The sequence below is a fragment of the Salvelinus sp. IW2-2015 genome, unplaced genomic scaffold, assembly GCF_002910315.2.
Source record: "Salvelinus sp. IW2-2015 unplaced genomic scaffold, ASM291031v2 Un_scaffold1810, whole genome shotgun sequence".
Taxonomy (NCBI): domain Eukaryota; kingdom Metazoa; phylum Chordata; class Actinopteri; order Salmoniformes; family Salmonidae; genus Salvelinus; species Salvelinus sp. IW2-2015.
Window position 1 is genome coordinate 246,164 of NW_019943183.1, and position 7,633 is coordinate 253,796.

Below are 7,633 nucleotides of genomic sequence, written 5' to 3' on the forward strand. Positions count from 1 at the left end.
GAACTGGTACTGTAACAAAAACTAGCAGACCTTTCTGAAAGGAAGGGTTCTCACATAATTATGAAACAGAGTGAGTGCAGAGAGAGAGAGAGAAAGAGAGAGGGGGAGGGAGAGTGCGAGAGGAAGAGACAAAGTGAATGTGAATGTGTGTGAGAGAGACAGAGCAAGAGCGAGCAACAGAGAAGTGGGCCGGTATTAAGAGAGAGTCAGGCAGACACTGTGAGATACCTACAAAGAGAAACCTTGAGTTATAGCTTGGGGTAGGAATTAAAGGTGACATAGCTGAATCTGTAGTTACTGAAATGAAGCGAGGAGTGTTACTGATTCCACAATATCAATGTGGTAAGAGATCAAAGAAACACAATGCAGTGCGGACAAAATGGCGCCGGAGGAGATGGGCGCCGTTTTACGGTCTCCTAACCAATTGTGCTATTATGTGTTTTTTTTTGCGATATTTGTAAATTATCTTGTACATAATGTTTCTGCAACCGTATCTTACGGAAGAAAACAGCTTTTGGATATCAGGACAGCGATCACTCACCTCGGATTAGACGAAGATTTCTTCAACAACAACTACAACAAGCAGGACTCACACGATATTCTCCAAACACCCCACAGGGCAGACATCCCAATTATTCGCAAAAGGAAGTGACGCAGAGGACGAAGAGCTGGATTCCTCGTCTGGACCCGCAGAAGGCAACTAGGAAAGCTGCCGTTACCGTCAATATTACTCGCCAACGTGCAATCATTGGACAATAAACTAGACGTGGTACGATCACGAATATCCTACCAACGAGACATCAAAAACTGTAATATCCTATGCTTCACGGAATCATGGCTGAATGACGACATGGATATCCAGCTAGCATGATACACGCTGCACCGGCAGGATAGAACAGCACACTTCGGTAAGAAGAGAGGGGGGGGGGGTCTGTGCATATTTGTAAACAGTTGGTGCACGAAATCTAAGGAAGTCGCTAGATTTTGCTCGCCTGAAGTAGAGTATATTGTGATAAATTGCAGGCTACACTACTTGCCTAGAGAGTTCTTAGCTATACTTTTTGTGACTGACTCGGTCTATAAAAAAAATTGTCAGATGAAACAGATGCTAAACTACAGGACTGCTTTGCTTTCACAGACTGGAACATGTTCCGGGATTCTTCCGATGACATTGAGGAATATACCACATCAGTCACTGGCTTTATCAATAAGTGCATTGAGGACGTCGTCCCCACAGTGACTGTACGTACATACCCCAACCAGAAGCCATGGATTACAGGCAACATTCGCACTGAGCTAAAGGGTAGAGCTGCCGCTTTCAAGGTGCAGGACTCTAACCCGGAAGCTTACAAGAAATCCTGCTATGCCCTGTGACGAACCATCAAACAGGCAAAGCGTCAATACAGGGCTAAGGTTGAATCATACTACACTGGCTCCGACGCTCGTCTGATGTGGCAGGGCTTGCAAACTATTACAGACTACAAAAGGGAAGCACAGCCGCGAGCTGCACAGTGACACAAGCCTACAAGACGAGCTAAATCACTTCTATGCTCGCTTCGAGGCAAGCAACACTGAGGCATGCATGAGAGCATCAGCTGTTCCGGACGACTGTGTGATCACGCTCTCTGTCACCGACGTGAGTGAGACCTTTAAACAGGTCAACATACACAAGGCAGCGGGGCCAGACGGATTACCAGGACGTGTGCTCCGGGCATGTGCTGACCAACTGGCAGGTGTCTTCACTGACATTTTCAACATGTCCCTGATTGAGTCTGTAATACCAACATGCTTCAAGCAGACCACCATAGTCCCTGTGCCCAAGAACACAAAGGCAACCTGCCTAAATGACTACAGACCCGTAGCACTTACGTCCGTAGCCATGAAGTGCTTTGAAAGGCTGGTAATGGCTCACATCAATACCATTATCCCAGAAACCCTAGACCCACTCCAATTCGTATACCGCCCAAACAGATCCACAGATGATGCAATCTCTCTTGCACTCCACACTGCCCTTTCCCACCTGGACAAAAGGAACACCTATGTGAAAATGCTGTTCATTGACTACAGCTCAGCGTTCAACACCATAGTACCCTCAAAGCTCATCACCAAGCTAAGGAACCTGGGACTAAACACCTCCCTCTGCAACTGGATCCTGGAATTCCTGACAGGCCGTCCCCAGGTGGTGAGGGTAGGTAACAACACATCTGCCATGCTGACCCTCAACACTGGAGCTCCACAGGGGTGCGTGCTCAGTCCCCTCCTGTACTCCCTGTTCACCCACGACTGCATGGCCAGGCACGACTCCAAACACCATCATTAAGTTTGCTGACGACACAACAGTGGTAGGCCTGATCACCGACAACGACGAGACAGCCTGTAGGGAGGAGGTCAGAAACCTGGCCGGGTGGTGCCAGAATAACAACCTATCCCTCAACGTAACCAAGACTAAGGAGATGATTGTGGACTACAGGAAAGGAGCATCGAGCACGTCCCCGTTCTCATCGACGGCCTGTAGTGGAGCAGGTTGAGAGCTTCAAATCCTTGGTGTCCACATCAACAACAAACTAGATTGGTCCAAACACACCAAGACAGTCGTGAGAGGGCACGATTAAGCCTATTCCCTTCAGGAAAACTAAAAAGATTTGGCATGGGTCCTGCGATCCTCCAAAGGTTCTACAGCTGCAACATCGAGAGCATCCTGACCGGTTGCATCACTGCCTGGTACGGCAATTGCTCGGCCTCCGACCGCAAGGCCATCAGAGGGTAGTGCGTACGGCCCAGTACATCACTGGGGCAAAGACCCAGCCACCCAGTCATAGACTGTTCTCTCTACTACCGCATGACAAGTGGTACCGGGGTGCCAAGTCTAGGACAAAAAGGCTTCTCAACAGTTTTTACCCCAAACCATAAGACTCCTGAACAGGTAACCAAATGGTTACCAGGACTATGCATTCTTGTGCCCCCCCAACCCCTCTTTTACGCTGCTGCTATTCTTTGTTATCTTAATGCATAGTCACTTTAACTACACATTCATGACTACTACCTAAATTGGCCCGACCAACCAGGCTCCCGCACATTGGCTAACCGGCTATCTGCATTGTGTCCACCACCTGCCAACCCCTCTTTTTACGCTTCTGCTACTCTCTGTTCATCATATATATCATATATGCATAGTCACTTAAACCTTTTCTCAATACAGGGTGCTGTTTCCACTTTGGAAAAATATCGTCTCCAATTAAACTGCCTCATACTCAATTCTTGCTCGTACAATATGCATATTATTATTACTATTGGATAGAAAACAATCTCTAGTTTCTAAAACCGTTTGAATTATGTCTGTGGGTGAACCAGAACTCTTTCTACAGCGAAAATCATGACAGGACATGCGAAGTCTGAAAACTAGGCTCTGATCTCGGATCAGTTTAAAACTCTGTGTGTGCCCTATGGATCGAAATGAACTCACCCGCCTTCCCCTGGATGTCAGTAACCAATGAGAAGTGGAATGGAATCTCTACGTATTTCTCAGAGTTTATAAAAGCAATGGAGTGACATGTCCCTTCTTTTCGTCGCTCGCCAAGGCGCAAGAGGGACATCAGAATGGCATGTTGAATAGCTCTTGTTATCGGGCTAAAGATATATCCGTCTGTGATTAATTCGAAATAGGTTTAGAAACATCATAACGAAGTTATTTGAAACGATTTATATCAGTTTATGCGAGTATATGCTATTTTCGGAATTTTCGTAGTATTGCGTTTAGAGATTTGACAGTGTGTGTGCCAGGTAGCTACTATTAGCTGCTAGTTCCGACGTTGAAGTGGACGTTTTACAACAAAGCAACGATTATTTTGGACAAAAGGACACCTTGCCCAAGATTCTGATGGAAGCTCGTCCAAAAGTAAGAACTATTTATGATTTTATCCGTATTTATGTGGAAAAATGTAAACGCATTTCGGCCAATATTGCGGCACTAGTCTGGCTGTAACGCACACGTATGTCAAGTAAGGTTAATTTTAAAAATCTAATCAGCGGTTGCATTAATAACCAATGCATCTTTCATTAGCTGTCCAACCTGTATTTTTTTAGTCAATCTAATCGATTAAATAATCGTAAACTTAGGTGCCCTTCCAAGATGGCGCCGGCCAGAATGCATGCCATGTTTTGACTGATTACATAGCATAACCACGATTTGTGATGCTAAATATGCACATTTTCGAACAAACTCTATATGCATTGTTAATATATGTTACAGGACTGTCATCTGAAGAATTCTGAGAAGGTTAGTGAAAAAATTAATATATTTTGGTGGTATAACGTTATCGCGCTTTTTGCCTCGAATCAATGCTGGGTGATGTTAGCTCAGTGGTATGCTAATATAACGATATATGTGTTTTCGCTGTAAAACACTTAGAAAATCTGAAATATTGTCTGGATTCACAAGGTTGGGCTTTCATTTGCTGTACGCTGTGTATTTTTCAGAAATGTTTTAAGATGAGTAATTAGGTAATACAGTTGCCTCTGAGTTATTCTAGGCGCTTTGGGTGAGTTTTGTGATAGTGGCTGCAATGGTAAACTGTGATTTATACCTGAAAAATGCACATTTTTCTAAAAAACATATGCTATACCATAAATATGTTATCAGACTGTCATCTTATGAAGTTGTTTCTTGGTTAGTGGTATATATATCTTTATTTAGTCGAATTAGTGATAGCTACTGATGGAGTAAAAAAATGGTGGACAAAAAAAAGTTGTGTCTTTTGCTATGGTGGTTAGCTAATAGAAATACATATTTTGTCTTCCCTGTAAAAGAAAATAAAAATCAGAATGATGCTGGATTCACAAGATGTGGGCTTTCATTTGCTGTATGCTGTGTATTTTCAGAAATGTTTAGATGAGTATTTTGGTAATTGACGTCGGTCTCTGTAATTATTCGGCTGCTTCAATGCTATTTCAGATTGCAGCTGCAATGTAGAACTGTGATTTATACCTGAAATATGCACATTTTCTAAAAAAACATAGCTATACCATAAATATCTTATCAGACTGTCATCTTATGAAGTTGTTTCTTGGTTAGTGGCTATATATATCTTTATTTAGTCGAAATTGTGATAGCTGCCCATGCAGGAGAAAATGGTGGAGAAAAAAAAGTGTGTCTTTTGCTACGTGGTTAGCTAATAGATTTACATATGTGTCTTCCTGTAAAACATTTTAAAAATCAGAAATGATGGCTGGATTCACAAGATCTGTATCTTTCATCTGGTGTCTTGGACTTGTGATTTAATGATATTTAGATGCTAGTATCACATCGCGGTTAACTTTTACCAGCTAGGACCACTCTCTCTTGTCCCGGAATCTCGCTCCACGGTGGATGGAAAGGTTTTTTCTCTCTGGAAAAGTTCGGCAAAAAGCTGGCTTTAGGCTAAAAACAAACTGCTAACTGCTAGCCTCCGGGCCCAAACCCACCTGTCTCTCATGGCTTYGCTCACCCCTGGATGTACCACCTGCCAGTACCTGAGCCAGAGAGTCGCTGAGCTGGAGGGGAGAGTATCTGTCTTGCGCCAGATCAAGGAGGACGAAGAACTCCTGGACTCCATGGTTATACAAACCACCTCCAAAATCGACGACGTCACCTGCCCCTGGCTCGGCACCTCCACTTCTGGGGAGCCTGTAACTGAGAAACTCCATTCGGTTCACTTAAATGAGCCATGGCCCAGACTAGGAGCTAAACCGAAGGGCCTGGTCTGTTCCACCCCTTCTACTCCGCCTCAGGATGCCTGGATTGCTGTCCGGGGAGGAAAGCACTCCAGGAAACGGAATCCATCAAATGTTTCGGAGGTGCTACAATTGGGGAGGAGATTAAAGGTCCTGGAAGACCTGGAAGTGCATTCCAATCATACTGTACAGGGTCCCTCCGCTTCATCTCTACTGCTGCCATCTCACTCTCAGGTGGAAGTGCCCAAGCACACTCATCTGCGCTCCTTGCCTGCCACTAGGTCGTCAGTCTCAGCTGCTAGCCCCCCTCAACCTGCTAGGAGGCAGATCACCCGGGAGAGGCCCCGTCATTTACCCAATAAACCCATCTGTAGTCCTTCCGTTCTCGTGGTGGGTTCATCCATGGTCCGAAACGTTTCAATCCGGAAAGCTGAGACCTTCTGCTACCCTGGCGCTAGGATCTCTGACCTAGATTCCATGCTACCGCTACTTATTAGCAAGCACTCCGCCGCTTCAACTGTCATTGTCCATGTTGGGTCAAATGACATTAAACTCCAGCAGTCAGAGAAACTGAGAGACGATTTTAAAACATTGATAAATACGCTGCTGGAATCTGGGAAGCAGTGTGTTGTTTCCGGTCCATTTCCATCCCCACGCTACACGGATATGGTTTTTAGTCGTATTCGCCAATTACACACCTGGCTTAAGGGATACTGCTGCACGATGGGAATTCCTTTTGTGGATAACTTTGCAGCTTTTACAGACCGACCAGGTCTATTTCTTCGGGACAATTTACATCTTAACAGGTATGGCTCCAGCATCCTCTCCACCAACATGTCTCTTACTCTTGCCTCATGTACAGCCTTTGATACCTGACGTTGTGTATTCTCGGGGGTTGACTTTTGGGATTGTACGCTCCCCTATCAGACTATGTTCAATGCTCCTCTCCCAGTTTCATTAATTAGTTCCTCAATTGCAAATATGGAACAAACTACAGTTAACAACCTTTCTGCAATTCCTAGATTATTGTCCAATCACCGTATTGCGAATACTACTCACATGCAGAGAGGTATTGTTAGTAGTAATCTTGTCCCCATAAAATTGAGCTCTGTCAATAGCTCGAAAATTGTTTATTGCTCATCCAGTGCAGCTTCAGGTGCTACCTTGGATACTCCATCTGATATGAATTCCCGTAGCAATGGTATTGGAATAATTCATTTGAATGCTAGAAGCCTGATCCAAAAGTTGGACTTTATTGAAATTTTGGTCTCACAATCAAATGTTGACGTTCTGATTGTATCTGAATCGTGGCTGTGTGATTCTGTGCCAGATTCAGATGTTCAGTTGATTGGATACAATATTTATAGAACTGATAGAGTTGGTAGAGGTGGTGGTATTGCGATTTATGTTAAATGCTGCTTAAATGTTTCTGTGTCCATATCAACCTCTGTCTCAAAGCAATATGAATGTCTAGTTTTTAAACGTGGTACTTGGTAATAATGCTCATTTAACTCTAGCAGGGGTATATCGCCCCCCCTCAGCTCCTCCTTGTACTCTATGCAAATTATCTGATATACTGTCTAATTATGCAAACTCTGAATGACTGATTTTGGGAGATTTTAACCTGGATTGGCTCTCACCAGTATCCGATAAATTAAAAGGCATTTGTACTGAGCTAAATCTAACTCAGCTGATAACTAAACCAACCCGTCCCAACTTTAAGAACCCAGTAAAATCCACTCTACTAGACATTATTCTAACAAATACCCCCCATAAATACACAGCCAGTGGGGTTTTTGCAAATGATATCAGTGACCACTGCCCTATTGCTTGTATTAGAGATACCAGGCTGAAACACTCTGATCCCTGTATAATCTCTAAGAGAAATTATAAACATTTCTCACAGCAAGCTTTTATCCTTGAC